Source organism: Rhinoderma darwinii, unplaced genomic scaffold, assembly GCF_050947455.1.
Source record: "Rhinoderma darwinii isolate aRhiDar2 unplaced genomic scaffold, aRhiDar2.hap1 Scaffold_70, whole genome shotgun sequence".
Taxonomy (NCBI): Eukaryota; Metazoa; Chordata; class Amphibia; order Anura; family Rhinodermatidae; genus Rhinoderma; species Rhinoderma darwinii.
The window spans coordinates 1,623,064-1,643,925 of record NW_027464260.1 but is presented as its reverse complement, the minus strand read 5'-3'; the positions used below and the strand labels follow the sequence as shown (position 1 = coordinate 1,643,925).

The following is a 20,862-nucleotide window of genomic DNA, read 5'->3' as shown; positions in this document are numbered from 1 at the left end:
GCGGTCACCCCAAAATCTGAATATGCACCCCAAGTTCCATGTGAAGGCTCAGAACACTGCCGGGAGTGTGCCACATCAGTAATGCATCAGTGTTTTTAATTTTAACCGCACAGTGTGTGTTACAGTGCCATCGGATTCTTCGGTGATGCACAAACCTGAACCTAGCATCTTCGGTGGTCCCAAAAGAGGAACCTGGAATCGCTTTAGATGTAAAAAGAAGAACCTGGCATCGTTGAAGATGTAGAGTCAACTTCCCGGGAACCTTCCTGAGAACAAGCTGTTTGTTCCCCTGCAATTCCGGCTAAGGGTACTTAGGGAAAATCATGACTCCGCACTATCTGGCCATCCAGGCATCCTGGGTACCAAACACCTCATTTCCAGAAATTATTGGTGGCCTGGGTTGCCTAAAGACGTTAAGGCCTACGTCGCCGCTTGTGAGGTTTGTGCTAGGTCCAAGACTCCCAGGTCCCGACCAGCGGGCTTACTGCGTTCGTTGCCCATTCCCCAGAGACCTTGGACACATATCTCCATGGATTTTATCACCGATTTGCCTCCATCCCAAGGCAAGTCGGTGGTGTGGGTGGTGGTGGACCGCTTCAGTAAGATGTGCCACTTTGTGCCCCTCAAGAAACTACCCAACGCCAAAACGTTGGCTACCTTGTTTGTCAAACAAATCCTGCGTCTCCATGGGGTCCCTGTCAATATTGTTTCGGACAGAGGGGTACAATTTATTTCATTGTTTTGGAGAGCCTTCTGTATGAAGTTGGGGATTGATCTGTCCTTCTCCTCTGCCTTCCATCCTGAAACCAATGGCCAAACGGAGAGGACTAATCAATCTCTAGAACAATACTTAAGGTGTTTTGTCTCTGACTGTCAATTTGATTGGGTCTCTTTCATTCCCCTCGCCGAATTTTCCCTTAATAACCGGGTCAGTAACTCGTCAGGGGTCTCTCCTTTTTTTTGTAATTTTGGGTTTAATCCACGGTTCTCCTCCGTTTCACCTGGTAGTTCCAACAATCCCGAGGTAGAGGTCGTTCATCGGGAACTGTGCACAGTCTGGGCCCAGGTTCAGAAAAACCTAGAGGTGTCCCAGAGCGTACAAAAAACTCAGGCTGATAAAAAACTTTCTGATAACCCCCTGTTTATGGTCGGGGATCTGGTGTGGTTGTCGTCTAGGAACTTGCGTCTCAAGGTTCCGTCCAAGAAGTTTGCTCCCCGGTTTATTGGGCCGTATAAGGTCATTGAGGTCCTCAATCCTGTCTCCTTTCGGCTGGAGTTACCCCCGTCTTTTCGGATACACGACGTGTTTCATGCCTCCCTCCTCAAACGCTGCTCCCCGTCCTTGGCTCCCTCGAGGAGACCTCCTGTTCCCATCCTCACCCCTGAGGGGGTGGAATTCGAGGTGGCCAGGATTGTGGACAGCAAGATGGTCCAAGGCTCCCTCCAGTACCTGGTCCATTGGAGAGGATACGGGCTCGAGGAGAGGACTTGGGTACCCGCCCGGGATGTTCACGCTGGGGTATTGGTCAGGAGGTTCCACCTGCGTTTCCCCAGTAAGCCAGCTCCACTTAGAAAGGGTCCGGTGGCCCCTCATAAAAGGGGGGGTACTGTAAAGGATCTGCCAGGCACAGCTTCAGGGTTAACTCCCAGAACTAATCAGTCAGCACCTGAGAATACATCCCTGAGACTGACTCCTGCTTCCACCATTCAGGCTGGCAGGCTTAGGAGTGGGAGAGCCTATCGTAACCTGGCCAGACTCAGCTAGCTCCCGCCCTCGGTCTATTTAAGCCTGCACTTCCTGTCCCTCGGTGCTTGTGATTCTTTCCTTGTGGTTTCCTGGCCCAGCTACAGCTCCTGCTATTTTTGATCCTGCTCCATACAGACCCTGGCTTACCGACTACTCTTCTGCTTTTCGTTTTGTACCTCGCACACTCCTGGCTTGGCTCGGCTCGTTCACCACTCTGGTTGCTCACGGTGTTGCCGTGGGCAACGGCCCCTTTTCCTTGCTTGTGTTCCTTTGTATGTTTGTCGTGTTTGTCGTGCACTTACTGAGCGCAGGGACCGCCGCCCAGTTGTACCCCGTCGCCTAGGGCGGGTCGTTGCAAGTAGGCAGGGACAGAGTGGCGGGTAGATTAGGGCTCACTTGTCCGTCTCCCTACCCCCTGCCATTACATATCCACGTAAAAAGCCCCATTCCAAAAACAACCCAACAGCCGTTGGCTTTCTGGATGAACTGGCAACAACCTGAAAGCCGCCTCAATGTCGGTTTTCGCTAACAGCGCGCCGGGACCCGCAGCACGAATTAACCCCACCGCCTTATCGAATGAGGTATACACTACGGAACACAACTCGTGATCAATCCCGTCATTTACCGACAAACCCTTGGGAAACGATAAATGCTGAATCAAACGAAATTTTTGGGGCTCGCGCTTTGGCACAATACCCAATGGGGAAACCACTAAATCTTTTATTGGCGAATCAACAAAAGGCCCCGCCATGCGACCCAACGAAACCTCTTTAAACAATTTTTCCGATACGACCTCAGCATGCAAGTAGGCCGACTTAAGATTCCTCCGCGTAACCGGAACCTCATAAGGAGGCGGGGGAATAATAAAACCCACACAAAACCCTTCAAAAATTAACTTGGCCGCCACCCTATCCGGATACTCATTTAGATAAGGGGCCATCCTTTCCACCCTCACCGGTGACAACCCCTTGACTAGCCGAGGAGGGCTGGTTCCCTGACCTCTTCTTCCGCATACATTTTGCAGCCCCGTGGTATGCACCGTTACACTCTGAACACACGTGCTTGAACTTGCACGTGGCCCCGAACTTACACTGGCCATCGTTAAATTGCCAGCAGAATCCCAACTTTGCCCCGGCACCTTGCCCGGCCTGACTGGACTGGCCCCCCTGGCCGACGCTCCCGGGAAAGGACTGCCTAACCGGAGCCGTAACCCTTAACCAAAGAGCAATATCCTTCTGGTTCCACCGAATCGCCGGCCGAACCGCTTTTCGCTGACGGAATTGCTCGTCGTATCTTAGCCACGCCTGCCCCCCGTACGCCCTATGGGCCTCCCCAATGGCATCAAAATAGCAAAACAACGCCGAACAATTTTCCGGCGCCTTTTCCCCTATCACACTGGCTAATATGTCAAACGCCTGCGACCAATTGACGAACGTCTGCGGGATAAGCCTATACCGCCGACGTTCCTCCTCATCCTTCTTACTCTCGTCCCGCTTGCTCTTATCCAAATTGAATTTAGCAAGCGGCAGCAGAGAAAAAATCTCGACATATTCGTCCTTCCAGATCCGCTCACGCACCTCCTGCTTTAAATGCGCCCCCAACGGACCTTCGAAGCAAACATACACCTCCCCCCGAGCGCGATCATCAATACGCACCCTATCGCCATCTTTTTGGGCCTCGGTCTGTACTGACACCGCGACCGCCTGTAACGATCCAACTACCCGGGGACCTTACCAAACTACCACCGGGGACACCTCCGTAACTACTGGCGCCGCCGCCCTATCTAGACGCCCGACCAGCTCCCGCAAGCAACCCGCTAAATCCGCTAGACCCGCGCCGTCGCGCCCGACCACGCCGCTACCGGCAGCCGATGCTACGCTTGCTGCCCCCCCACCGACACCCGACATAAAAATCGCTGGATATGGCAAAGACGGAGTTATGCACTCACCGGGCTGCACAGGCGCTGTGTTCCTGTCAGCCGGACCATCCTGACCTCGCCGATAAACGTCCAGTTCGCCTTCTTCCAGATCCTCTCTCGCAGACGACTGGCCATCCCACCGACATCTCCTACACAGGGACGACGATGCGCTGACAGATGGGCCGGCAACCTGCCGCCCGACCGCTGGGACCCAGACTTCCGACCGGACCTGTTGCCTCGTCGTCGCTGCAGCTCTAGGCGTCCGTCTTGACGATCTCGATGAAGCCTGCCCCCTGGCCGGAACATCACCAGGCGGGGCGGTCGTAGATTGTCCTCCAACTCTTGCATCCGATGGGGGAGGGGTGACAGGGAGCCCGGCCTGCGACTCCCTGTGTACCGCCGGACCTCGTCGCGGCTGGGGATTCCTGCCAGGACGCAGGGCCTGGGAAGAGGCGGCCCTCCCAGCTGCCTGGCCTTCAGCGTCCTTTGTAGGGCTCCCCCTGCGACGCCGTGTCCGCGGGACCACCTCAGGACTGAGGCGTTCTGGAGGGCGGGACCGCCGGGGAGACCCGGCCTTAGCCACCGTCGCCCCTGGAGACGCTCTCTGCCTCCTTTGAGCAGGAGCGGGTGTTGCCGACTCCCCCCCCCCGCCGCCATATTACTACTAGGGAGGGGGCCGGGGGAGAGAAGCCTATCCCCTTGTGCAACAGACCTCGGGTGCCGGGCTTGACGTGGCGATGCTTCGGCCCCCGGGATCCTCGTAAGTGCCGCCACGGTCTCCTCCAACCAGCCGGGACCGTGGTGAACAGCTGCAGCGCGCAGCCGCTCAAGTATGTCGGCCTCCGACATAACAGGGCACAGAGCGGGACAACGGAGGGAGCTAATGCAATTTTAGTGTTACTCCTCCCGCTGCTTCCGGCTCAATGCCGAAAGCAGCGGGAAGACCAGTAACGGCCCCCTAACTCCTCCCTGCCTCCCATCCACCTCCCCCTACCTCTCCCTCTCAGTTAACCCTTTCCCTACTAGGTCCCGTCATGGAGGCTTCCCTCTGAAGCCCTGCAGGCTGCGTCCAGCCTCTTCTAACTTGTTAAACATCTGTGTGACGGCCGATTAAGCAACGGCAGTCACACGGACCTGTATAATTCAAAGTGGCCCTTCACACGGCTGTTTCAATGGACTGAAGGGTCCGTGAGAAAACAGGACATGTCCCATTTTCTCACACATCCCTCCATAGACTCTAGTCTATGGGGGGGGGGGGGTGTGAGATCGCGTCCTGCAGCGCACAGATGCAACTTATACGTGAACTGCAGTTCTTTCACGTCCGAGATGCTAAACACCTGTGTGAATCCAGCATCAGGCTGCATTCAGTAGAGCGCGTGCAACCTCGGATGTGAAGAACTGATGTTTTTCACATCCGAGGTGCACCCGTGCGAGTTTTGTTATCGCGGATCCCTCAGACTAGAGTCTATGGAGGGATGCGTGAAAAAACAAAACACAAGATAGGACATGTCCTATTTTTCCAAGTACCCCTCACATGCTCTGAGACAGCCGTGTGAACGGCCCCAATGAAATACATGAGTCAGTGACAGCCATTGTTTAAATAGCGTCACACGGATGAGTTACACGCTCGTCTCAATGAGCCCCAACAGGGTCAGCGCTGCAGGACGGCCGATGCCGAGCCAATATTTATTGTATCACATCTCATAAATTTGAAGGTATTAAGAGGTTCCTGCAAAATTATATAGAAATAAATAATCTAAGCAGCGCGGATTCCTGAAAACAAGGCCCTGTCTAACCAACACGTCTACAAAAAGGTGAGAAGTGCAAATCCAGATGTCGGTCATGAGGCCGAGGTTCTAAACTGAAGCTTTTACTACTGTAACAACCTAGTAGTGAAGCTACAGATGCAGGGACAGGGACAATGTATGTACAGGGGGAAATTATTTAAGGGACAGAAGTCACAGTAGCTCCATTGTGTATCTGGACACTGCAGCGCATGTATTTGTATCGGCCTCTGCATGGTGCGTCTCCTGGATGTCCGACCCCTGGACAACTTTATGTACTTTTTTATATTAACACAACTTGATTGTGACAAAGACCTCTACAAGCCGTCAGCCTGCATAGGGGTATATTAAATAACAGTGATAAATAGGAGTAACGCACTTATGTCACTGACCATATAGCTGCGTACAGTTGGTTAATATGGGATAGAACAGAATATACAGTAAGAATCGGATGTACTGGTTTTCCAGTAAACCGAGCAGCAACACAATGCCAAGCAGCAGCTGCAAAAGCAAATACAGTTTGAGGAAGCTTAGAGAGAAACCAGTGATCTAAATAGGTAATTTTCATCTATTCACTCATTAGGCCGTGTTCACACAGCGTATGAGCGTAAATATCTAAATACGCCTGCAAACACATTACCATTGACTTTAACGTGAAACATTGTAGCTCATACAAGGAATAATTTACGCTGCAGAATTAAGTGAAATATCCCTTCTGACTTTCTACAAATCCATCTTCCATTAAAATTGAAGACTCTTTGAAAAAAATTGACTATCAGCTCCAAAAACATCTTGATCTCAGTCTGATATTAGCTTCCAATTTTTTCAGCCGGTATCCTAGCTACAAGGTGGGGGCAGTTTTGGGCTCTAGGTAGAGCAATTGAAACAAATAGAATGGGAGGTTTAAAAAAAGCTGGAATATATAGAGAATAGTGACGTGCTAGAGGCCCACCAACATCGGAAGAGTCACGATCCTGAGGCTGAAGCCACCACAAATTATTGTCTACCGGCACAAAATGTAAAAGATTCAACATCCCCAGATAAAACCAGGATTTGGTTTTGAGATTATCTACTCTTAGGGCTCATTCAGATGTGTGTAACTTGTCCGTGTGATGGCCGTTAAAACTACCGTCACACGGACGCATGTATTTCAATGGGGCCTTTCACGAGGCCATTGTTTCAACGGAGCGTGTGAAGGGTCCATTCAAAGATAAGACATGTCCTATTTTCTTGCGTTTCCACGCATCCCTCCATTGACTAGTCTGAGGGTGCACCTCCGATGTGAAACAGGTCAGGTTTTTCACGTTCGAAGTTGCACACGGTCGTCTGTATGTAAATGACACAGCTACTAATGTAATGCAATGGAACTGGTAGACATCACTCAAGCCCAACTTTCTGAAGTTAAACCCTTACTGGTCTAGACAGCTCTAACTATCACAACACAAGAAGAAAAGAGCAGATCTCGTGCTTGGTTTCCTCTCACCAGTGCCAGGCAGCTGCTGCCAAGCCAAATAATGTAATAGGATGCATTTGACAGTGTTTCTACATACACATTACTACTCAGGTAACAGAATATGATTTAGCTACCTGTATAGAAGGTTGACCGAAATTGAGCGGGTGAGTCACAGTACCAAGAAATGTTAAATGGAGGTTAAGTTAGGAGGTAGTTTGGGGGCAACTACCATGTACAAATATCACACATTATAGAGATCTGTCTGAAGATTTGTACCCAGACTTGTTACCACGACAAGAAGGCATCCTCTACAGATAGTTGAGAAAGTATCTACATCAGCATAGAAGGGGATTCTTTACTGTAAGAGCAGTGACATTATTGAAATTGTGGTTGTTAGTTACTTTTGGAGGGGCCTGAATGCCTTAAACACAGCGTTTGTCATCCATCTCATAGGGTTTTAACCTTGCTTTGGATCAGTGCTGCTGGACGAAGGTCATGTAATCCCCCACCCACGCTATGGAGTTCCACCCCCACCCCTTTACAGGAAATAAGAAACTACATGCAAGGGAGATTCCTCAGTAATACACTATTCATCCAACCCATAGCATCAACCAAAGTCTCAGAGGAGGGGAGGGCGGGTACAACACTGGTGGAGCGTAACAATTGTACAGTAGATATCTCACCCCTACATGCGGAGCTTGAGCACCATAACGAGATGTTCTCTTTTCATTACAACCAAGATGGGTCTTGCTCAAAGGATTGCAATGGTTGATCCAAGAATGTAAGGGCTCATATTAAAGAGATCACGTTCCAGCTCCAACCTCCTTGAGGGTCAAGTAGACTTATGTATCTGGTACAAGTGTATAACTGGATAGGACCTCGAGATCATGATCAACACTGAGGACCCTTCCCCGCAGAAGTTCTTGCCATTATATCCAGAAAATACATTTGAGGTACAAGACTCCTTCCCAAGTCACAGTAGAAATACTCAACTTCGCTTTTCCTATTTTCTCAAATCCATCCCAACATGCATCTGGATGTAGCCAATTGTATTGCTCTGCATCATACACTTCACCTACAATTATGGTCACCACCTGGCAACAACTTATAGGAGCTGCAGAGTGGAGAGGAAAGTGACAACTGCTCAGAGACCAAGCGAGACTAAAAAGGTGGAGATGCCCATAAAACGTGATCAAAAAGCCTTGATATATCGAATACATTGTGAACCCCATTGATGGACATGGGCAACCATAGTGTTTAACCCATTCAATTCTGAACACATCAACCCAACTTTCTCTTACTCAGTATCTTAAAAGTAGTCCACAAGGGACCCAAAAGGACCATATTCGGAAGATCTACAGAGCACTTGTGGCAGTTACCGATAGAGATAGCGATTAAAGGAGTCACGGTCTTCTAAAAAACATTAGAGTAAGGATTTGTGGAGTTCCTTGAGGACCAGAATAGCAAGATTAGGTTCTCGTGATTTTCAATAGAGTCAACCACAACCCAAGTAGACAACGTGGCAGAACATCCCAAATAACCAATGTTGGGAACTTCATGGACACACAATTTGATGATTCCTCCATCTTAACCAGCATGTTCTGTCGGGGGTTCTTGAGAAGATTAGGATTAACCATATTAGTCTAAGCAGAGATTGTCTACAGAAGTTACTCATCTTAAAGGCCAGTTAAGTTATACAATGGCACACAGAAGACCAACCAATTACAAGACACCCTTGACAACATATAAACCCTTTTCTCCATGACTGGTGACCAGTTAATAAGCCAGTTCTTGCTGCCAAGATTCCAACCTGGACCACATGGTCTTATGACCTTTAGACTGCAGTCCCGAGTCTCTAAACATCACACAAAACCCAATTCTCAACTTCTACCTTGTTCCTTCATTTCTTGTCAAAAGCTACAAGACCAGTTGGTCCATCCAAGAGAGACATCAAGAAACTGGAGCGGAGCTTTGAGAATGGATATAATAGTGAGTAAGGTCACCGGATGCTTGATGGGGCACATTTTATGTCACACGCCAGATGGGACATGAACTCGTCTGTGGTGGGATGGATCCACATGGTGAAGAACAGTCGAAGAACCTGGAATTACAGACAAAACTGGTCAAACAATTGAGAAAAGATTTACCAGCTCAAACCAAACATCCTACACAAGGGGGTTGATCAATGAGTGCTTGTCAGAACTTGGAGGACCTACCACTATGAAACATGGCGATCAGTCCTACCCCCAAGTCTAGGTCCCCAAAAACCATCGACCGTTCATTATGTGGAACATTTCAATACACTGACCACCAATACATGAAGACCACAATGACCAAGTACCGTTTAAGAGTACATCAACTCCGACATGGTGGGAAGGATCTGTAGAAGTCTGTACGGTGCCACAGAGGCCACACAATTCAGTTTCTCAGCCGACTTCCTGTAGTAATACTTAGTGGTCCTCACAGAATATAGTCCAATAGGTGGCAGCAGAGAGGTCCGAATCGCCTCATATAAGAACAACTTTTCCAGATAATCAAACCTGGTTGTCCGATTCTAAAAGAAGAAAACCATTAAATAAATTGTGACATCCAGTTACCAGTGAAAATTATGAGGGTAATTGTCCAATCACTTGCAGACTCCACTAGGAGAGGACCATTTATGGCCGACTTAATGACCAACAATTATTCGGAACAAGCAATTAGCAGTTAATCCATTATTCCCTGTAGTGGGATTAGCTGACCACCCCATTCTCCTTCACAAGAAGGAAACAGTCAGCATGGCCAACATTGGAGGTGATGGGATGGTTATTGCCGTATTTTCTGACATATTTGTGCCATTTTTCATCATTGACACAAAAGGGGCAGCTGATAATCATGGGCTGGGTAGTTTCAAGATCTTATTTCTGTGTCCGCATGACAACACTTCCAGACATGTTCTCTTAAAGCTCAGTTATCATGGGAATACCAAGTGCCGAAAGTCAGAATTCCGCTTTTAATTACGTACATTTGACAAAAAGAGGTCACATAACAGGTCTAGTTTCCTTATGATAACACGATGCATTACACAGAAACAAGTAGTGTTGTCATGGGGACATAACAGATAAATTACAGGATAATTTTAAAAGCACAAAACCCTCCAAAAAATTCAGACAGAAATTGGCGCAAGATACAACACAAATCTACATCTGCTGAAGAAGAAGAAGGGGTCGGGGTATATTTACGTGTCGCTTTTTTTTTGCTGTTTTCGCAGAATTTTTTTTTTTTTGCGACCTTGTAATCGCATCGGAACTGGGATAATAACGCACGCGGTTTTCGGATCTTCTTTTAACTGCACCTCAACCGCAACGTCCGAATACAACCTATGGGATAATTGACATCAGAGCGCCATAAAAACCGCATCAAATACGTACAGGGTTTAACCACTAATTGCCGCGATAGTTAATGAAAGACCAAAAATAATCTCATATAATTGCGCCCCGCGGGTCCAGTCACACGTTGCGGCTGAGGTGCGATTAAAATCACATTGAAAAAAATGCATCCAAAAATAGCACGCATTTTTACTGCGATTTGGTGCGTTTTTTAATGCGATTACGGTAAAAAATGCAACTGTATCGAAAAACGCAGCAAATTGTGGTAGAAACTCATGTGGTTTTTGGACGCAGTTTGTTGATTTGTTGTAACTTCATCTGAATGGACCCAAATGCTGCGATAAGAAGAGATAAAAAACGCAGCAAAAATCACTCCGGAATTGCCGCGGTTTGTGACGCAGTTTTCGACTGTGCGGTTTTTTCAGGTAAATCACATTTATTTTACAAGTCTCAAATTTGAAAAACGAGCTGGAAAATACAACGACCAAAATGTGGGGGGGGGGGGGGTGGCATGTTTTTATCCGTTTTTTACCGTGCGGCCAAAACTATCACCCCTAAATGCTCGCGTACCCTGCGGGATTACTGCGCGACAAAGACGCAACTTCAATGTTTCCCTACGAAAAAATAGACGCGAGTAATCATCACAAAGCTCGCTGTCAATTCGTGGGATTACCGCAACTTTCTAATCGTTACACTCGCAGGCATCGCAATCTCGCCATGTTGTTCTCTTACATAAGATGGAACTCCACCGCAATTTATGAGTAGCAGACACCTCTCCTGAAATCCTCTGCGCTGCTGGAGAAAAATAATAAGAATTAAAGTAAATCGACCTTTTTACAATCTACCTCTGTCTGACCTCTCACTAGATCAACACATTCATATCCTGAAACACTCTGTGCTGCTGGTTCCCCTGCTCCTTTGACTATGTAACTGTCTCTCTGTGACCTCCCTCAAGATCAGCACATTCCTCTGCTGTTATACGAGAACAGTGACTGGCACTGCTATGGGGGATCTATGGATATCAGTGTTAGAAGACACTGTCAGGGTATAGCTGGGGGGAGCTGGTGGTAGGATATACCCCCCTGCCAGGTGCTGGGTGCCAGGGGGAGTGCCAACAAGCCACCTTTTCTTGATAAGCTACACTGACACTTGGGGTACAGGATAATGACACACTGACATTTGGGGTACAGGATAATGACACACTGACACTTGGGGTACAGTATAATGACACACTGACACTTGGGGTACAGGCAGGGCCAGACTGGCCATCTGACAGTTCTGGTAAATGCCAGATGGGCCGGTGAACAGTGGGCCTCCTGCCGGCCGCCCAAACAATCAGTGGTGAACACAAGCAGCAACATTACAATAACTGCAGCCTCCTGGTGTTTATAACCACATCTTTCGGAGATTTATTGCTGTGTACTCTGCAGTGATGGGAAGGAGCGCTGCAGAAATGACGTTTAGCGCTTGTTGGCCGAGCCGCAGCTAATCAGCTCTAGACTTGTTTTCTGCACTGACGCCTCGCTCATTCGCGCACATCTCTGGCGCCGCAGAGGAAAAGGAGAATCGGTACCTGCCCAGTCTGCATGTACAAATCAAACCTAAAGCTGGTTGGCTGAGCATCAGCCAATCAGTGATGGGCTTAGTCTTTCTACTGCCCCTGAGCACAGCTTCAGTCTGGCTGCCGAGGAGAAGGAGTCTCCTGCCCCTGCCGGGGATGTTGCTGACGGCCGTAGCGTCAGTAGGTTTATGCTTCAGCCTCATGTAACCTGCTTGTGGGAGGGGAGGGGGTCCAGATACTGTAGATAGGAGGAGCTATAGGGTTAAAATGGTGAGCATCAGGTTATTGTTAATTTGAGCCACAGATGGGAGGAGCTTTGGAAAAGGGGTGTGGCTTTGTGGGCACATGGGCGGGGCTTAGTGGTGGAGGGGGCATCTCCGGTATACACGCCTATGTACTGCCAGCATCCTGCATGCCAGTGCCCAAGAATCAGCAGTCTACTAAAGAAAGCCGGTAAATATAGCAATGTGAGTGAAGTGTTGGGTTGATTTTTGTAGTGTGACTGGTTGATGTAGTGGTAACAGTGTATGACAATTGTATGAGTGAAATATGCAATTTATGTGAGTTTTGTGTCTTCTTCTACTGTATTGGTGGCATTAGTGTGCGTGTTGTTTTTAATGTGAGTGGTATGTGTGGTATAGGTCTAGTGTGTAAGAGTTATGTAAGGTATGTGTTTAGCATTGTGTGGTGTGTGCGGTATGTGTCTAGTGTAAGTAGTGTGTGCGGTATGTGTCTAGTGTAAGTAGTGTGTGCGGTATGTGTCTAGTGTAAGTAGTGTGTGCGGTATGTGTCTAGTGTAAGTAGTGTGTGCGGTATGTGTCTAGTGTAAGTAGTGTGTGAGGTATGTGTCTAGTGTAAGCAGTGTGTGCGGTATGTGTTTAGCATTGTGTGGTGTGTGCGGTATGTGTCTAGTGTAAGTAGTGTGTGCGGTATGTGTCTAGTGTAAGTAGTGTGTGCGGTATGTGTCTTGTGTAAGTAGTGTGTGTGGTATGTGTCTAGTGTAAGTAGTGTGTGCAGTATGTGTCTAGTGTAAGTAGTGTGTGTGGTATGTGTCTAGTGTAAGTAGTGTGTGCGGTATGTGTCTAGTGCAAGTAGTGTGTGCGGTATGTGTCTAGTGTAAGTAGTGTGTGCGGTATGTGTCTAGTGTAAGGGGTGTGTGCGGTATGTGTCTAGTGTAAGTAGTGTGTGCGGTATGTGTCTAGTGTGTTGTACGTGTCTAGTGTGTGAGTGGTATGTGTAGTATGTGAGTGATGTGTGCGGCATCTATGCCAGGTGTGAGTAGTACGTGTTCAACATGTGTCCTTGTTGTGGGTAGACAACGTGCGGCATATGTCTTAGGTGTGAGTGGCGAGAGTGGAGAGTAAATCCTATGTGTGAGTAGTGCGCGTGCGCGTGTGTCCTAGGTGTGATTTAGGAATGTGTTCTAGGTGTAAGTGGTGTGAATGTGCATGTGTCCTTAGGTGTGCGTGGTGTGGTGTGCGTGCGCATTAGTCATAAGTATGAGTGGTGTGCGTGCGTATTTGCCATAAGTGTGAGTGGAGTGTGTGCGCACGTGTCCTAGGTGTGAGTGGTGTGCGTGCTCATGTGTCCTAGGTGTGAGTGGCATGAATGCAGCATGTGTCCACCTTGTGGGTTGCATCTGTGCGTCATGTGTCCAGCATGTGAGAGTGTTTATGGTTGAATATAAAATATAAATCATACTATTTAGTTCCAGTACGGTGATATTTTAGCATTGTATACCGGTATAATTTACAATCTATATACGTCAGTATTAGGCCATGATCACGCAATCAGGATTTGATTAGGACTAAGTCCCTGATTCCAGACCTAAATCCCTTTCATATCCACTAACATTCTGCATCCATTACAAGTGGGTGGGCTATTTTATACCCCATTCACATGCAGCAGAAATAAGATCCGCAAAAAAAACCCTCCTGTAGAATAATGAGCATGTCCGTTATTCTGGTGGGAAAGCAGTGGATTGGTTGGAGTTGGAGCGATCAGGACTATTAATAAATCTCCCCATGTCCTGTATAGCTGGAAGGTGGTCCCATGTACTCCAGCCCAGCATTGGCGGCTGCGTATGGCCAGGGGTGAACCTAGCATGTCTGCCGCCTGAGGCGAAATATAAAAAGGCACCCCCCCCCAAAATCTATCAGAGTTTTCTCATTCCTAGCTTTACACATCGAACACGCAATATATACATTTTTTAAATAGGAAAGCATTTGATGTTTATTTGTTAGGCCCTGTTCACATGGAGTATTTTGACTAGTTTTTTGGCGCGGAAACCACTCTACCCAAAACTCGTCAAATACAAGCCGAAAATGCCTCCCGAGAAAGAAGGGACATGCCCTATCTTCGCGCGTTTACGCCTCTGACCTCCCATTGACATCAATGGGAGGAAGAGAAAGGGTATTTCGCTGAGTTTTTTGCCCGTAGCACTCAATGGCCGCGAACGAAAAACACGGTGAAAATCGCGGCAAACGACGTGCAGGAAGGACAAAATTTGCCTCGAAATCCCAAACAGAATTTTGAGGCAGAATTTTCCTCCTGCAAAAAACTCAGTGTGAACACAACCTTAAAGTGCTGTTTGAAGTATGTAAAATATTTAAAGAATTATTCTTACTGCCAATCAGTGCAGTGCAAATAGTACAGTCTGCACTGCCTCATATCTCTCCTCGGCAGCCAGTCTCATTTGCGGCGTCACTCTCTGCAATTACATTCAGGCCAGTCCAGGACGGGTCGCACTTAGCGCTGTTTTGAAGCGGCACGTCCTGGGCTGGTTTCTTTGCTCTACCTGCTGTATTTTAGTGGTCGGCCTGTGCTGACTTGATGCCAGTGGTGGATTCATATGCTCTTTGGCCCTGGGCTCTACACAAGTTATGGGCCCACATACCACACGTAAGTATCACCTACATGTCAAAGTGCATCACATGCCACTCTGCAGACTGTCTCTTAGCCTGATCATCTGCTGCCGCACACACTTCCCCCACCACAGTAATTTACATAGATTGTAAGACCAACATTACAAATAATACCCCCATACTGTTACTGAATAATACCCCATACTGTTACTGAATAATACCCCCATACTGATACTGAATAATATCCCCATACTGTTACTGAATAATACCTCCATACTGTTACTGAATAATACCCCCATACTGTTACTGAATAATACCTCCATACTGCTACTGAATAATACCTCCATACTGTTACTGAATAATACCCCCATACTGTTACTGAATAATACCTCCATAATGTTACTGAATAATATCCCCATACAGTTACTGAATAATACCCCCATACTGTTACTGAATAATATCCCCATACTGTTACTGTATAATACCTCCATACTGTTACTGAATAATACCCCCATACTGTTACTGAATAATATCCCCATACTGTTACTGAATAATACCTCCATACTGTTACTGAATAATACCCCCATACTGTTATTGAATAATACCCCAATACTGTTACTGAATAATATCCCCATACTGTTACTGAATAATACCCCCATACTGTTACTGAATAATACCTCCATACTGTTACTGAATAATACCTCCATACTGTTACTGAATAATACCCCCATACTGTTACTGAATAATACCCCCATACTGTTACTGAATAATACCCCCATACTGTTAATGAATAATACCCCCGTACTGTTACTGAATAATACATTTATACTGTTACTGAATAATACCCCCATACTGTTACTGAATAATATCCCCATACTGTTATTGAATAATACCCCCATACTGTTAGGCTATGTTCACACGGGGCATTTTGCCGAGTTTTTTGACGCGGAAACCGCGTCGCAAAACTCGGCAAAAACGGCCCGAGAACGCCTCCCATTGATTTCAATGGGAGGCGTCGGCGTCTTTTTCCCGCGAGCAGTAAAACTGCCTCGCGGGAAAAAGAAGCGACATGCCCTATCTTCGGGCGCTTCCGCCTCCGACCTCCCATTGACTTCAATGGGAGGCAGGAGAAAGGGTATTTCTCGCTGTTTTATGCCCGCGGCGCTCAATGGCCGCGGGCAAAAAACGGCGCGATAATCGCCGCGAAAAACGGCATGCAGGGAGAGGAATATCTGCCTCAAAGTTCCAAACGGAATTTTGAGGCAGATATTCCTCCCCCAAAATACTCAGTGTGAACATAGCCTTACTGAGTAATATCCCCATACTGTTACTGTATAATACCTCCATACTGTTACTGAATAATACCCCCATACTGTTACTGAATAATATCCCCATACTGTTACTGAATAATACCTCCATACTGTTACTGAATAATACTTCCATACTGTTACTGAATAATACCCCCATACTGTTACTGAATAATATCCCCATACTGTTACTGAATAATACCTCCATACTGTTACTGAATAATACCCCATACTGTTACTGAATAATACCCCCATACTGTTACTGAATAATATCCCCATACTGTTACTGAATAATACCCCCCATACTGTTACTGAATAATACCTCCATACTGTTACTGAATAATATCCCCATACAGTTACTGAATAATACCTCCATACTGTTACTGAATAATACCCCCATACTGTTACTGAATAATACCCCCATACTGTTACTGAATAATATCCCCATACTGTTACTGAATAATACCTCCATACTGTTACTGAATAATACCTCCATACTGTTACTGAATAATACCCCCATAATGTTACTGAATAATACCCCCATACTGTTACTGAATAATATCCCCATACTGTTACTGAATAATACCCCCATACTGTTACTGAATAATACCTCCATACTGTTACTGAATAATACCTCCATACTGTTACTGAATAATACCCCCATACTGTTACTGAATAATACCTTCATACTGTTACTGAATAATACCTCCATACTGTTACTGAATAATACCCCCATACTGATACTGAATAATACCCCCATACTGTTACTGAATAATACCTCCATAATGTTACTGAATAATATCCCCATACAGTTACTGAATAATACCTCCATACTGTTACTGAATAATACCCCCATACTGTTACTGAATAATATCCCCATACTGTTACTGAATAATACCTCCATACTGTTACTGAATAATACCCCCATACTGTTACTGAATAATATCCCCATACTGTTACTGAATAATACCTCCATACTGTTACGGAATAATACCCCATACTGTTACTGAATAATACCCCATACTGTTACTGAATAATATCCCCATACTGTTACTGTATAATACCTCCATACTGTTACTGAATAATACCCCCATACTGTTACTGAATAATATCCCCATACTGTTACTGAATAATACCTCCATACTGTTACTGAATAATACCCCCATACTGTTATTGAATAATACCGCAATACTGTTACTGAATAATATCCCCATACTGTTACTGAATAATACCCCCATACTGTTACTGAATAATACCTCCATACTGTTACTGAATAATACCTCCATACTGTTACTGAATAATACCCCCATACTGTTACTGAATAATACCCCCATACTGTTACTGAATAATACCCCCATACTGTTAATGAATAATACCCCCATACTGTTACTGAATAATACATTTATACTGTTACTGAATAATACCCCCATACTGTTACTGAATAATATCCCCATACTGTTGCTGAATAATACCTCCATACTGTTACTGAATAATACCTCCATACTGTTACTGAATAATACCCCCATACTGTTACTGAATAATATCCCCATACTGTTACTGAATAATACCTCCATACTGTTACTGAATAATACCCCATACTGTTACTGAATAATACCCCCATACTGTTACTGAATAATATCCCCATACTGTTACTGAATAATACCCCCATACTGTTACTGAATAATACCTCCATACTGTTACTGAATAATATCCCCATACAGTTACTGAATAATACCTCCATACTGTTACTGAATAATACCCCCATACTGTTACTGAATAATACCCCCATACTGTTACTGAATAATATCCCCATACTGTTACTGAATAATACCTCCATACTGTTACTGAATAATACCTCCATACTGTTACTGAATAATACCCCCATACTGTTACTGAATAATACCCCCATACTGTTACTGAATAATATCCCCATACTGTTACTGAATAATACCCCCATATTGTTACTGAATAATACCTCCATACTGTTACTGAATAATACCTCCATACTGTTACTGAATAATACCCCCATACTGTTACTGAATAATACCCCCATACTGTTACTGAATAATACCCCCATACTGTGACTGAATAATACCCCCATACTGTTACTGAATAATACTTCCATACGGTTACTGAATAATACCTTTATACTGTTACTGAATAATACCTCCATACTGTTATTGAATAATACTTCCATACGGTTACTGAATAAAACTACGAAACCATGATCACATATTACTACAACATAGTGTCAGAAAAAACCCACCATACTGTTCGTGAATAAATCACACTATATATAGACCAATATTACCACCATATAGTGACCTTATAGAGGTAGATGCCAGTTATACACAAGATATCTGCAGACCATATAAGTGATTACAGTATAGTTATATCGAGTGACTATTGTGGCAAATTTAAGTTTTTCAAATTTTTATACTGCTTTTTTTGGTAGATTCCGCTGGAGCGTTTGGACTACGTCGTAGATTCATTGGACTACTCCGATGATCTACTTTTTAAAAAAAAATAAAATGGTGAAAGAGGGTTGCAAGAGGGAGTTTAGATTCCAATAAAAGTTTTTCTTATGTCTGTTTTTTTTAATACTTTATTATGGCCTTGGTAATGGCTGTTGTCTGATTGAGAGCGTCCATTACTAAGAAGGGGCTTCGTGTTAGCCAGTAAAAAGGCTATCACTAACCCCTATTATTACCCCGGTTCTCACTGCCGCGAGAGGAGTACGATCCAGTACCCGACCATCTGAAGCGACGGTAAGGCAGCAGGGCGGCCACAGGCTGGTTTTACCAGGCTGGGAAGGGATAAAAAACGTGGCCCTTCCCACCCTGGTGATGCTAGGCTGCAGCTGCTGTATTGTATCTGGCTGGTTGTGAAAAATAGCGGGAACCCTACGTCTTTTAAAAAAAAAAAAAATAGAAAAAAAATTACGTGAGATCCCCTCCATTTTTCATAAGCAGCCAGATACAATAAAGCAGCAGCAGCCTAGCATTACCAGGGTGGGAAGGGCCATGGTTTTTGGCCATTCCGAGCCTGATAGTACCAGCCTGCGGCCACCCCAGTACCCGCCCTTCTCTTCAGACGGTCGGGTCCTGGATCGTACCCAGCTCTTCCCAGTACTCCGGGTAATAATAGGGGTTAGTGCTAGCCTTATTACTGGCTAACACTAAGCCCCTTCTTAGTAATGGACGCTCTCAATCAGACAGCAGCCATTACTAAGGCGGTAATGAAGTATTAAAAAACAGAGACATAAAGAAATTTATTTTATTGAAATGACAACTCTTCCACAGAATCCACTTTAACCATTTTATTAGAAAAATAAAATAAAGCTGAAATCAGCGAAGTAGTCCAACTAATCTACGACGTAGTCCAAATGGTCCAGCGGAACCTGCAAAACAAAAAGGAGCAGTATGAAAAATAAAAATAAAGATGGCTGCCCCCACAGACGTACAAACATATGAATAAATCGCTATCTTCGGGAACATATTAAAATAATTAGAAAAATTAGGCCCATAAAATAAAACATATCAAATAAAAAAAAATAATGATAACACCTTTCTTTTAAAGAGAACCTTTCACCTCCCCATACATGTGCAGCTGAGTTCAGCATGTAATGGGGAGGGCCGCACAAACTCTGGGGCACTTTACATTTTTTTCTTAGCCTCCTTCGTTATTTAGATATCGGTGCTGTAATATTTGGCGCCCGATATTTAAATAACCCCATGAACTGTCAATGGGGAGGTAATTGGCAAGGGGGCGTGTAACATCGCTGTGACACTCAGGGCTGCCATCAGGAATTTCTGGGCCCCATACTGCCAATGAGTCTGGGCCCCCGCCCCCCTCGTTATTAGGAGGGGGGATGAAATGTAAAGGGGCGGGAGGTAGGGCACATTAAAAAGAAAACTCTTTGGAGGAGCAGGGCAGAGACAGGAGGTGGGTGTCGGAGGGCAAAGGGGAGAAACTAAGTGCCAGGGCTGGGAGAACTGAAGGTAGCAGTGGTAGCCAGGGGGGAGACGCAACCTCACAGGGGCTCTGTGGAGTGACAAGGAAGAGACAAGAGACAGCGGCTCTGTGGGGGGCAAAAAGGGAAAGTGAGTGTGTGTGTATGTGTGTGTGTGTGTGTGTGTGTGTGTATGTAGAATCTGTCAGGGTGTAGGAGGGCAATATAAACAAAAATCATTGCACTGAAGCCCTATACACAGCAGAGTCACTCACCAAAATGTAGTCCCTAAGATCTCCCACCGCCACGGGCATGTCTGGATGATGCTTTTGCATTCTCTTCACACGCTGCACACACGTTATCTGTGTGTAGCGCTATCTACAGGGGGCTGTGTGTGGCGCTATCTGCAGGGGTGGGTGAGGCGCTATCTACAGGGGGGGTGTGTGGCCCTATCTACAGGGTGGGTGTGGCGCTATCTACATGGGATTGTGTGGCGCTATCTACATGGGATTGTGTGGTGCTATCTACAGGGGGCAGTGTGTGACACTATCTACAGGGGAGTGTGTGTGTGGCGCTATCTACAGGGGGTATGTTCGGCGCTAACTACAGGGGAGTGTGTGGCACTCTCTACAGGGGATTCCAGTCCAGGAGGAGACCCTGACCTCACTGTCCATATATGGACAGTGACCTCAGGGGCTACCTCTAGGAGAGGAATCCCCGACCAGAGTGTCGGCAACTCTCTGGCCGGGGATTCCGCTCCTGGATGGGTGAATGGCAGAGCAGGAAGCTGATACTTTCCTGCTCTGCCATAGTATTCAATTGTATCTGCATCCTGTGGACGCAGATACAATTGAATATGGCAGTGGCTGAGACACGTCTGGGACAGTAATTTGCCGGGACTGCCTCTT

General features: G+C 46.1%; 1 protein-coding gene and 1 long non-coding RNA gene across 6 annotated transcripts in view; one reads left to right on the top strand and one right to left on the bottom strand.

Annotated features, from left to right (window-relative positions):
- LOC142728942 (uncharacterized) overlaps positions 1-20,862 on the top strand; it is a 203,787-nt gene that overhangs the window by 169,224 nt on the left and 13,701 nt on the right. The gene's annotated exons all lie outside the window — the stretch shown is intronic.
- Positions 1-20,862, bottom strand: part of LOC142728941 (uncharacterized) — a 42,095-nt gene that overhangs the window by 13,663 nt on the left and 7,570 nt on the right. For 2 of the 5 annotated variants that reach the window (XM_075849193.1, XM_075849192.1), the window contains exons 2-3: positions 9,244-9,456; positions 8,794-9,003 (exon numbers count right to left, since the gene is read on the bottom strand). The exons of 1 other annotated variant lie outside the window; for it this stretch is intronic. The gene's annotated coding sequence lies outside the window, so the exon portion shown is untranslated. Of the gene's footprint in view, positions 1-8,793; positions 9,004-9,243; positions 9,457-11,002; positions 11,066-20,862 lie in introns of all 5 variants that reach the window. 2 more of the 5 variants (XM_075849191.1, XM_075849194.1) reach the window with 2 other exon arrangements.